Raw genomic sequence first — 12,113 nt, 5'->3', positions numbered from 1 at the left:
GAAACTGAGCATTTCTAGGAAGTTACACACCCTCGCTGCAGGGACATGGTATATGTTGTGGGCTGTGGCATTTCTAATGTTGTTACACTTAACACACATTGAGGGCTAGTTCTGGGCTGTGTTCTCTCACAGGATTTCCTAACAGTTAAAATTAGATTGTCTCTAGCATCCTCAGGTCTTTGACTCCTGGACCACCGACTGGCTTACAAGTGGCCCAAGCAGCCAGGCCTTAATTTTCAAAGTTGTTAAGATGCTGTGGTCCCCTGTCACATGGTGCTTAATAGAATACCAACTTCTTAAGAGTCTGTAGCTCACTTGACTGTTTCCAGTGTAAACAATATAGTCATTTATGTGCCCCGAGAAGCTAAAGAGATGGCTCAGTCATTAAAATCACTTTCTGCTCTTGCAGAGGACTGGGAATTGGTTCCCAGCACCCAAGTGGAGGTTTGCAACCGTCTGTAACTCCCATCCCAAGGGATCCCACACTCACTTCCAGATTTCATGGCACCAGGCACATACATGATCCACATTCATACATGTAGGCCATACAAGCCTTCTCGGTGCACATACAGACATGCAGGTCCAATACACAAAATAAAACTAAAACGCATGTACGTATATGTACATGCATGTGTGTGTACATTTACTTCCTTAGGATTATTAGAAACGATGTCTTTCTACACATCGCCCTTACCCCTCCTCGACGTGGGTTATGGCTGGGCCTGGTGGCACACGGCTTTAATCCCAGCGGAGGCAGGTGGATTGCTGTGAGTTTGAGGCCAGCCTGGTCTACAAAGTGAGTCCACGACAGCTAGGGCTACACAGAGAAACCCTGTCTCCGAAAAAAAAAAAGGGGGGTGGTTATGGACAAGCTCTGTGCAGGTAAGTGGGGCCATCTAGGTAACTGAAGTGCAGAAGATAAAGAGAAAATTGAAAAGCCGGGAGCCTGTAGAACAAGAGTTGCTGGTCAGGGGTCAGGCTTGCTGGTGTCGACCGCTGGGACAGAATGTCTAAGTTTCTTTGGTTGTGGGGTGGGGGGGTGGGGGAGGTAAAGTATGAAGCTGCATGGGCAGCCAAAAGCAAGAACAGGGGAGATATATACAAATAAAGTAGGAAGGACAGAGGGGCCCAGAGTGTGGCCCAGAAAAGCCAAGACGCTTGAGAATTTTCCATCGTCTGAGGGGGAAGAGGGCTGGGGTCTAGTAGTCTGAGGCTGTGGGTGAAACTATTAATGTTCCCACGGGAGACTACCACTTTCCTGATCGGGATTTCTGCGCAGGGAGTTGATTTTGGTGAGGATGGCCTTTAGTGTGCATCAATATCACCTTAATAACGAACTAGGGCACAACAAGGCTTTTGGTTTGTTTGTTTGTTTGTTTGTTTGTTTTTCGAGACAGGGTTTCTCTCTGTAGCCCTAGCTGTCCTGGAACTCGCTCGGTACACCAGACTGGCCTCGAACTCACAGAAGTCCGCCAGCTTCTGCCACTTAGTGCCTGCTTCTGGGATTAAAGCCATGTGCCACTACCGCCCGGCCAACATTAGGTTTTAATAATGAAAACGTTCAACGCAAACATAAATTCGGGAGAAAACGTATTGGGCCTTCCAGAGGCAGATAGCTTTCTCTCTGTTTTTGAACTCTCCAGTTACTCCCCCCCGCCCCTCTTTTCAAGGTCTCTTTTGCACTTTTGCCCCACCTCTGCCCAGGTGTTGTGGCGGCCAGCTGGGGCAGATACCACACTCTGCTCACACCTGTGCGGATTTCGCACCGGGGGCCAGGACGGGTCGGCGCCTGCGGGTTCCTGGGGCGCCGGTCCTAGCCTGCCCCTCTTCCCGCCCTAGGACCGGGGAACGGCGGGAGGCGACTACAAGCGCCCGCTGTGCGGCGCGGGTGGTCCCTCCAACGCCGCGTGTCCCCGCCTCCTTCCCGTACCTGAGCCAGGAGTGCAGCGCGCCCTCTTCCCAGCCTTCCAGCCACTCGTGGCTGCTGCCGCCCGGGCTCTGCCGCCTCGGTGCGTGCCGGAGTTGGCGGCAGCTGGTCGGTCCATCCAAGGAAGGAGCGTGGAGGAAGTGGGACCGGTCCGGGAAGATTGCTCCACCCGTGCACTGAAATCGCGGGAGGGCGGGTGGAGCGCGTCCTCAGCTCGCAGCCCGACCCGGCGTCCCGCTAGGGTCCCGGGCTCCAGCCCGCCGCGGGGGGCCTGTCGTCCAGCGAGCTCCACAGCCCGGAGAGTGCGGGCCCGGTGTGAACTGCTCCAGGCCACCTTCCCCACTGTTCTCGGACACCCCTGCCAGCGTCTCGGTGGCCTCGGTCCCCGGCACCCCTAACTTGGGTGGTTAGAGAACGTTTGGGTGTTCCTGGAGCGCGCCGCACCGACTGGGCGCCCCGCAGAGCCCCCCCCCCCCGCCCCCGACAGCGGCGCAGCACCTTCCCACGCGGAGACTGTTGTCACCTTTCACTTCGCCCTTCACTCCTCGTCCTCTCCTGGTCTTGCTCTCAGGGTGAGAGCCTGGAACTACAGAGGCGTCTTAGCCGGCTGGGAGCCTAGGTAAGATACTAGGCGCCACCGAGGCACCGGACATGCGACCCCATTTTCTCTTTCGTGGACTGGGTGTCCAGGGCTGAGCGCCCCTTAGTTGTCTTTCCTTAAACTAGAGGGACCCTGAACTTGGGAGTGGTGAGGGACAAGGAGCCAGCTTGGTGGGAGGGGCTAAAGGACAGGTCAGCAGCCTTCAGATTATCATGGGCTTGTGGAGAGCATAAATGTGATTTAGTGAGCAGAGGGAGAAGTGTCTGGGTGAATGTATCGGATGCTGTTGTGCGGCATGGCGGCTGTCACCTTCATCACAGCAGCTGTGACCACTGAAGAGACCCTCCATGATCAGGAAGATGAACTGAGGCCGAGGGTGGAGCATCTCTGATGGGTCGGAAGCAGGAGGGCCCAGTATGGCTCTTTGTTCTATGGGTTGTGAAATGAGGTCCCTTTGTACTGCAGTGACAGCAGTTGCACGGCCCTTGCTGTGGGGAGTAAGCCCTGGAACTGAGTCTGAACCATCAGAATGAGGAGCGTGGAGGAGGTGTGCCAGCGTGCCAGTCTTCTCCGTGGTATAAAGCGGCCTGCCTGCTTGATTAGCGGACCCTGTTGTGTGAGTACGGAGATGCCCTGAGAAGCGCTGCAGGTCAAAAGCAAACGTTGCACTCTCCGGAGTGACAGCCAGCTCCTCTGCAGTGGCGTGGCTGTTTCTTCATGTATTGAGAAACTCATCTGAGGCCGAGTTGGCTGTCCAGAGGAAGTTTATTTGTATGAGGGAAGAGGATAGGCCTCTAGCACTTCCCCTCCAAGTTGGGTTATGACTTGATGGGTAAATTCAATAAAAGAGACAGAGATAGAGGTGTTCACTTGTCATGTTTTATAAAGTGGCATAGCCTTTGCATACAACCCATTCACACCTTGCCGTGTGTATACATCATCTCTAGGTCACTTATAATAGATGACACAATATAAATCTATGCGAATCGCTGTTGTCTTAGTTTGCACTCTATTGCTATGATAAAGCACTAATCAAAACCAACTTAGGCGAGGGTCTGGAGAGGTGGCTCAGAGGTTAAGAGCACTGTCTGCTCTTCCAAAGGTCCTGAGTTCAATTCCCAGCCACCACACGGTGGCTCACAATCATCTATAATGGGATCTGATGGCTTCTTCTGGTGCACAGACATACATTCAGACAAAAACACTGTGTGTATAATAAATAAAAAAATTTAAAAACCCAACTTAGGTAGGAAAGGGTTTATTTAGCTTATAGGTTATAGTCCATAATCAGAGGAAGCCAGGTCTAGATCTGAAGGTAAGACCCTGGAGGCAGGAACTGAAGCACAGACCACAGAGGAGGAGTGTTGCTTATTCACTTGCTCCTAATGGCCTGTTCACCCTGCTTTCTTTCTTTTTTTCTTTCTTTTTTGGTTTTCTGAGACAGGGTTTCTCTATGCAGCCTTGGTTAGTCTGGACTCTCTTTGTAGACCAGGCTGGCCTCAAACTCACAGAGATTCCCCCTGCCTCTGCCTCCCGAGTGCTGGGATTAAAGGTGTTGCGCCACCACACCCAGTTTATGTAATAGTTGAGGGTTTTGTTTGTTTGGTTTGGTTTTGGTTTTTTGAAGCAGGGTTTCTCTGTGTAGCTCTGGCTCGAGGTTAACCTCAAACTCACAGAGATCTGCCTGCCTCTGCCTCCCAAGTGCTGGGATTAAAGGCGTGCGCCACCACCGCCCAGCTCACCCTGCTTTTTTTATTAAGTCCCAGGACCACCTGCTGCTGATGGGTGGCACCACCCCCAGTGAGCTGGATCCTCCCACATCAATCATTAATCAAGAAAATGCCCCACAGATGTAACTACAGGAACTGGGATGGGATACTAACCAAGAAAAAGGTCTGCACATGCTCGGGCTCAATATATATGCTTTCTTTGCTTTTGGATCTTTGAGATGGGTCTCTGTATATAGCTCAGGCTAGCCTTGAATTTATGGTGGCTTTATTTGTTTTTAAAAGACAATCTCCTCAAACAAACAAACAAACAAACAAAAAGCTGGGCGTGGTGGTGCACACCTTTAATCCCAGCACTCGGGAGGCAGAGGCAGGCAGATCACTGTGAGTTCGAGCCTGCCCTGGCCCGCAGGGTCTTCAAACGGTACCTGGGAGGGGGGATGCAGGACTGAAAAAGAGACAGGGAGGCACGAAGAAATGAGAGCAGGTCTGGATTCTGATCAAACCCCGTTTATTGCACATTTTCACAGAGTCTTTATAGGGGTCTCAGAGAGGCAAGGGCAGGGTTGCCATGGAAACCTAATGGCAGCTATTCTGCTCTCTAGCCCAGTAGTAAAAAATTTAAGACCAGGGAGTAAACTTTGAGAGAATGTGGCTGTAGAGGTGATAAGCAAGCGGGTTCCTAGGAGCTAATGGAGATGCTCTGCTATATATCTCAGCAGTAAAAACTTCAAGGAGAGGGAGGTTAGTTCTGAGGGATGCAGCTGCAGAGATGAGGTAAACAAGCTGCTTCTCGGGGCAGGACTGAGTGGTGTGGCCCTGGGCTGACCCTCAGCTTGTTACGTGCCAAACAGAGGGATAGAAAATGGAACCCACAGGCAAGGTGGAATTGCCTATGTTTTAGGCCAAGAGCCACTAAGGGTGGCCTCCTACACGAGCCCAGCCTGGTCTACAAAGTGAGTCCAGGACAGCCAAGGCTACACAGAGAAACCCTGTCTCAAAAAACAAAAAACACTAAAAAAACAAACAAACAAACAAACAAAACAATCTTATACAGCCTGGTCTTGCATCAAACAGTGTAGATCAGGCTGCCTTTTAAAGTCTTGGCAATCCTATTTTACCTCTGTTTCCCTTGTGCTGGATGTCAGATCTAAACGATAGCTTTAAAACAAATATGGAATCTTTGCGGTGGTTGGCTGAACCCATAGATACAGAGCCCACAGGGATGAAAGCCCCCTGTGTCTGTCATTGAGCTAGATTGGCAGGTGATAGCTTTGGCTTTCAGATACCTCTGCCTAGCATATGTTTGGAAAGAATATTGGAAAAGTCTCTCTTGCTCTCTCTCTCTCTCTCTCTTTCCATATCTATCTATCTATCCATATATGCTACACATGTTATTTCTATGTATTTATAATACATGTGATATGTTATAAACAGATATATTATAATTTATATATAATATAAATATATCTATTATTTATAGATAAGTATATGTATATATATAAATGCACTTAAATAGAGTAATATATTCCTCTATGAAGTTCCCAGTACTTATGCTGCCCAAATGCATGTGTAATATTTAAATACTATTCACTAGTTAAGAATCATCTGGGAAAAAAAAGAAAAAGAAAAAAGAAAAAAAGGAAAAGATTAAAAAAAAGACTCATCTGATATGATCAAACATAAGCTTAGAGGCTGAGCTAGATGGCTTTCATTGGACTTGAACGTAAAACACTTTTGTGGGTCCTATTGGCAGCTAGAACGAAGCCGGCTGTGGCTTGTCCTGCAAACCAATCAGGCAGAGTGGCATAGGTGTCGTTGTCATCATCGTCATCGTAGGTCCTGCCGGCAGGGAGGCAGCGGCGACTGTGTCAGTTCTGTCCTGGTTGCAGGTCAGCGAGAAAGACCAGTCAGTCATGGAGATGGGAGCGGGGGGGGGGGGGGATGTTGGTTGGGTACCTCCGCTCCCCAGTGAGCCAGAGAGGTGTTGACCATCTCGGACAAAGGGAGGCTTTTATGTGACTAGGAAGGGAGAATTCAACTGGTATTGGGTGCAGAAAGGTGGCAATCAGGTAGTTAGGGAGAGGGGAGTCCCAAAACCAGGGGAAAAGGGGAGGAATCCCACCCTCTGAGATAGGCGAGAGAGGCAAGAAACTTAGGCTGTTGATTGGCAGTACTTATCTGGGTTCCATTTGACCTGAGAGATGGACTCCTGTAGCTTATAAGAATCCTTCTAAGTTCGTAAAGGGAGATAAAATTTAGACATGTTAACATCATCATTGTAGGAAACCTGTGGTGAAATACACATTGTTGGACATGAACACACTGTAGGAAAAGACAGTAGACATAGAGCATAGCAGAGGCCTGGGAAAGTAACATTGTATTAAAAGCACAAATACTCCGAGGTGAGCTAAGAAAGGCAGATGCCTTATGGAAGTTTTCAGACACCTGTGAAACTGTAACATGGGGCAGGACAGAAATCTCCTGTAGAGCAGAAAGCAAATGGGGCTGGAGAGGTGGCTCAGCGGTTAAGAGCCACTGTCTGCTCTTCAGGAGGTCCTGAGTTCAATTCTCAGCAACCGCATGGTGGCTCACAGCCATCTGTGATGAGATCTGGTGCCCTCTTCTGGTATGCAGGCAGAACACTGTATATGTAATAAATAAATCTTTTAAAAAATATTAAAAAAAAAAAAGTTAGCATCACTACACATCATGAAAGAGAGGCTTCTTCCCTGTTTAGAAGACTTTAGGTTTTATCTCTGTTAAGTTGGAGTGCTAAAACCATAAACACAGAGAGCAGAACAGTTTTGTATGATCAATAACATCACATTTAGAATTTTAGGCTAAACATGTTTTAAGGTAGTGATTTAAATTTTAACATTGTAAGCAAATAAATGTAAATACAACAGAGCATTATAGAATAATTTAAAAACCATATCAAACCTATTAGCCAGGAATGGTTGAATCCAGGTTAGCTGGTGACAAGAGGAACAGCATTGGTTTGTCTAGGAATTAATAAAGACATAAGTTAGAAACAAAAGTATTTGCTGGGTGTGGTGGCACACGCCTTTAATCCCAGCACTTGGGAGGCAGAGGCTGGTGGATCACTGTGAGTTCGAGGCCAGCCTGGTCTACAAAGTGAGTCCAGGACAGCCAAGGCTACACAGAGAGACCCTGACTCGAAAAACAAAACAAAAACTTAGCCAGGTGTGGTGGCGCACGCCTTTAATCCCAGGGAGGAAGAGGAAGGCAGATTGCTGTAAGTTCGAGGCCAGCCTGGTCTACAAAGTGAGTGTAGGACAGCCCAAAGCTACACAGAGAAACTTTGTCTCGAAAAACAAACAAACAAACAAACAAACAAAAAAAGCATTTGGATCAGGATAAAAACAATCATGTGCCCAGTAAACAATCGTATGATTTTTTTTTTTTTTTAGCAGAAAAAGAAATCAGAGACAATTTTTATTTTTAAGAATTGGAAAATAGTTTTAGAGAAAGGAAGCCAGGTGTATTTGATTCTCTCAGCCCACAGAGTTAGCGCAGCTAACAGCGTGTAGGGGATTGACTCCACCCCTGGCCTTCCCCGACCTGCCTTCCGTCAGGTGGGACCTAGGGAGAAGAGACTGCACCTATACGTCTTTAGTGATTCACGGGCAAACTTGGGGTGGGAAAGGAGGAGGGGCCAGGGCAGTGGGGAGGGGGGGAAGCAGCCAGCGGTCCTGTGGTTGCCCATAGAGATGGTGGCTAGCCACGTGAGCAACCAGTGGCGGGCAGATTTACAACTTTTATTAGGCTGTAATGACTCAGGGTGGCTGAGCACAGTGTCCCCATCTCAGCTCCAGCACGGCAGGAATAACCCAAACCAGGTGGATTACCAAAGACTCGCAAGGGGGTGGGGATGGGGTACAGTTTATCGATAGCTGCGTAGAGTGTACCTGCACTTGGCTGGTGGAACACTGGTGGAACAAGGCCAGCGCAATGATCTGGCCACTGAGGGTGGCAGGTCAGGGAGCTGTGGGAACCGCTAGGGGCCCAGCAGTTGACCCTAGGCGGGACTGAGCCATGATTGGCCTCCCTGGGAATCAAGGCAGACCGCGGCAGCGCACGCATCCCGGAGCAGGGCTGCAATTGATGGTGCTGCAGGGGGTCCCCCTATGGTGGCTGAAGGAATCACCTATGTACTGTGAGCTGCCGGCGGCGCGCAGCCAGCCCAATGTCACTCCCCAGAGAGGGACCCAAAATTGGTCACACTCTTTCGTGGGCATTTGCTTACCATAACCAGGTCTGGCAGGGGCAACGGTGATGGTGGGGCATTCGGATGGCAGACTCCGGCCAGCCGCAGTCCGTTGGTTCAGACAGGTTCACTGAAAACAGCGTCACTGGAGGAAGATGCAGAGTGAATTACCTGCGCTGGGCCAGGGAGAGATCGGAGCAGCAGAAACTTAACTGAGCTTAGAATCTAGGTCTGAAGGCAGGGCGGTGATAGGTTCAGGTGGGAATGAATGGAGATTTAGAGTGGAAATTTGTGGACTGGAGTGTCCCCGTCCCGCGGGTTTAGTTATTCGGGTTCTCGAAGGGGGTCGCGGCCTGTAAATAAGAACGGGCGGGAGAGAAGACACGACTCTTGAAAGGTTGGTCTTATCAAGAGTCATTTACTGAAAGCAGGTGTATGATTTTTAAAGTGTGCTTCAGGAAGGGCGGGGGAAGGAGGGAGAGCAGTGGGAGAGTACAGAATCTTCTGGGGTAGGAACCCCTGGGACAATGTATGGGGCGGGGGGAGGAGACAGGTGGCCCCGCAGTCCTCTCCCAGAGAGCACAGCACGTCAGATGTTCATGTACCGTGACTCCTGTGCAAGGCTACAAAGCCATGGTATGCTGAGTGTTCCTTTTCTCAGGGCCAAGTTCCCTCTCCTGGGGCCAAGCACGACGTTTGAGGTTTGTCCGTTGCCAGGCAAAATGTTTGATAAGTTCTTTCTGTATAGGCTGGCTGGAAAGGGTCAGCTGGAGTTCAACGCAACCAGGGTCTCTCAGCTCAGCCAGGGTCTCTCGGCTCCCGACACTGGAGAGTTGGCTCAGAGGTTAAGAGCACTGGCTGCTCTTCCAAAGGTCCTGAGTTCGATTCCCAGCAAACACATGGTGGCTCACAACCATCTATCTGTCTATCTCTATCCTGAGATCTGGTGCCCTCTTCTGTCATGCAGGTGAACCACCGTAGACATAATAAATAAGTAAATAAATAAATAGGTAGATAGGTAAATTTGGAAGACTGAAGTTTGGTAGAAAGAATCCCAGCCATGGAAGAGCCTTTTTTTATACAGGGCCACTAATTTTATGATTATTATAAAGAGAGTGATAACAGATACTAAGATAATAAGAAACCAGGCAGCAGATATTATGTTGTAGAGCAGTTTATTAAATGAACATGGGGGGGAGAAGGAAAGGCAGAGACAGAGGAAGAGAGAAAGGGAGTAAGAAAGGAGAGAGAGAGAGAGAGAGAGAGAGAGAGAGAGAGAGAGAGAGAGAGAGAGAATAGAGAGAGTAAGGGGGTAGAGGGGGCCATGGGGAGAGTCTGTCTTTTCTATAGCATCACAGGTAGGCAGACTGAAGCAGAATCCTAACAACCTAAGCAACTGCTCAGAGGGCTGACATTTTAAAAGCAAGTTTGTGCAGAGATGTTTGGAGTATTAACAACAATTTCAAGATGTATCCACATAGACAGAGCGAGTTCTAATACTATGTATGTTTTTAACATGTAGCTGTCAGGAGTCCGAGGCCGTTCGCTGTGGACGTCTTCATCTGGCGAAGTCACTTTCGGAGGATCCCAGTCAGGTGGCTCTGGCTGGAGGCTGTTGCTTTTCTGAGCAGATCCAGGGGAGGACTTTTGATCTCCTGGGGTGTGGTTAGATTCCTCTGGGAGGGATGCTTAGGCTTTATCTGATGTGTGGGCAGAGAATACCTATGGAGTAATCTCACAAGGGGAGAGGATCTCAGGCTGCTGGGCATCTCTATGGGAGGTGATGGGGAAAAGGGAGAACACACAGGCTGGTTCAGTAAGCATTTGATTGACAGCGTATGATGTAGACCTGGAGGAAAGAGGGAGGCAGAGCATCAAAGCATCTGCTTAGTTAAAGGAAAGGGAGATTTTTTTTTTTTAAGTGTTTGTAGATGCTGTAGTAAGCAAGGAGTCGGTGTTAAAAGGAAAGGGGGAAACATCTTGGTTTGGTGTCCTTTAAGAGGAAAGGTTAGGAACTGAACTCAGGACTTGAGGAAGATCAGACAGCGTAGTTAACCGTTGAGCCATCCCTCCGGCTCTCTGGGAGGGGTAATACCTGTTTAAGGTTGCTGAGGAATAAGCATTATTAATTATTACTAATTGAGATATTTGAGATAAACAGTAAGGCTGCTTTTGAAAAAAAAGTTGACTGGCTTTGATAGTTGTTAATGTAGGGTCAAGGTAGGACTGTCCTTTTATATAACCCTGGGCAGGGTCTCGCACGAGGGAGCCCGTGTAAACAATGACGTCACAGGTGGGCGAGTCTGAAGCAGAGTGCTGACAGCTTTTGTTTTCTTCTTTTGGTTGGCTCTTGAGGGGCGTGGCTCTGTTTAAAAGCGTGGGAAGCAGGGACTGTTCCCCTTTGCTTCAGGGGGAAGTGGGGTGGGGAGGGGAATTTGTTTCGGGGAATGAAGTATTTCTTGTAGGGTCTGTAACTGGCGGCAAACATAGAAGAATTATGTTTAAGATGAACAGGATATTGGAAGAGGTTATCATCTCCTGACTAAGAGACATAACTTAGGCCCACGCTTGAGGATTTTTTTTTTTTTAATTCTATGTGCACTGGTATGAAGTGTCAGAACCCCTGGAACTGGAACTACAGACAGTTGTAAACTGACATGTGGGTGCTGGGAATCAAACCCAGGTCCTTTGGAAAAGCAGACAGTGCTCTTAACCACTGAGCCATCTCACCAGCCCCTCGAGGATTGTATATATGTATTTTGTGGACATGAAGAGTGCTAATTGGATTACTTCCTCCCAAAATGAAGATACCTCTTTTTGTCAATTTTTATGCCCCCCACTCTCCCCCCCATACCTCCCAGACAGGGTTTCTCTGTGTAACCTTGACTGTCCTGGACTGGCTTTGTAAACCAGGCTCGCCTCGAACTCACAGCAATCTGCCTGCCTCTGCCTCCCGCGAGCACCACCATGCCCAGCACTCCACCCTTTTAAGAGATTGCATATGGTCTTAATCTGAGGGTCCTTCTTACGTGATGAACTGTTTCCCATGGTGATAGAAAAAGATTGGAAATGTATGTCAACCCGGGACATGGTTTTGTGCTTAAATCTGGCTTGGAACTTGCAATGATTCTCCTGCCTCAGCCTCTCTCGTTCAGGGTAGAGGTGTGCACCCAGAACCATGCTTGGCTCCCCACCCCATTCTTTCCATCCTCTCTTCCTCCTTTGAAGAGATGGGGTGTTCATGTGAATCCCCAGGCTGACAGGGAATTAATTCCTGGGATCAATCTGACCTACTTCAGTCTCCTGAGTGGCTGGGGCTAGGGGTGTGCACCTGACATGTGAGTCCCAAGTTTTCAGACAGAAATTCCCGCATTATGATATAGTCCTTTGTCCTTTTCCCGTTCTCTGACATGACCTAGGCTAGGCCAGCCCCATGGTAACAGCACACACATTACATTAACGAGCACTGCTAATTAATAGCGGCTGCATGGGTCCGTGTTCATCTGTGTTGTGGCTTGGTGTGGGATAATTAGACTGGTACAAAAATAGGCTCTCTTGAAAGTGTGACCTTTGGGCATTTTGCCATAAAAATAATTGCAACAAACATCTCATCTGAAAATGATTAGA

This window comes from Acomys russatus, chromosome 22 (assembly GCF_903995435.1).
Source record: "Acomys russatus chromosome 22, mAcoRus1.1, whole genome shotgun sequence".
Taxonomy (NCBI): domain Eukaryota; kingdom Metazoa; phylum Chordata; class Mammalia; order Rodentia; family Muridae; genus Acomys; species Acomys russatus.
Note: the sequence above shows the minus strand (reverse complement) of the source record.